Genomic DNA, 459 nt, shown 5'->3' on the forward strand with positions numbered 1-459 from the left:
GCGGTAGAATCGGGTAGCGAGTGCAAGGAGACTCGGTAGAAAGGATGGTACCCAGGCTAAGCACATAGAAGTGCTAAAATAAAATTGGCACCTGTTGCTGCTTCATAATGTTAATGATTTAAAAGCTTTTCCTTGAGTGGTTCATGAAGGGTGCTATGAAAGGTAATTTATTACATGTGGTATAAGAAGGTATCCACTTGGATGATTTTTCAGTCAGCTGCTATTGACATGTACTCAAGGTAGCATCTTTGCTAAGTTAGGTTTTGGGCTGCTTTAAGACTAAGCAAGGTCGAGGTTTGAAGTGTGCATATGCAGTGTGGTGCATTACGAGTGGTTCGTCAAAGTTGAAGGCCTCTGGCCAGTCTTCATGTATACGAGCAACCAGGATGATGTCACGATGACGCAGAAAGGCAAAAGATTAATTTACATATCAATTTGTGATTTATCTGATTTCTCAGA

This window comes from Branchiostoma floridae, chromosome 1 (assembly GCF_000003815.2).
Source record: "Branchiostoma floridae strain S238N-H82 chromosome 1, Bfl_VNyyK, whole genome shotgun sequence".
NCBI lineage: Eukaryota > Metazoa > Chordata > Leptocardii > Amphioxiformes > Branchiostomatidae > Branchiostoma > Branchiostoma floridae.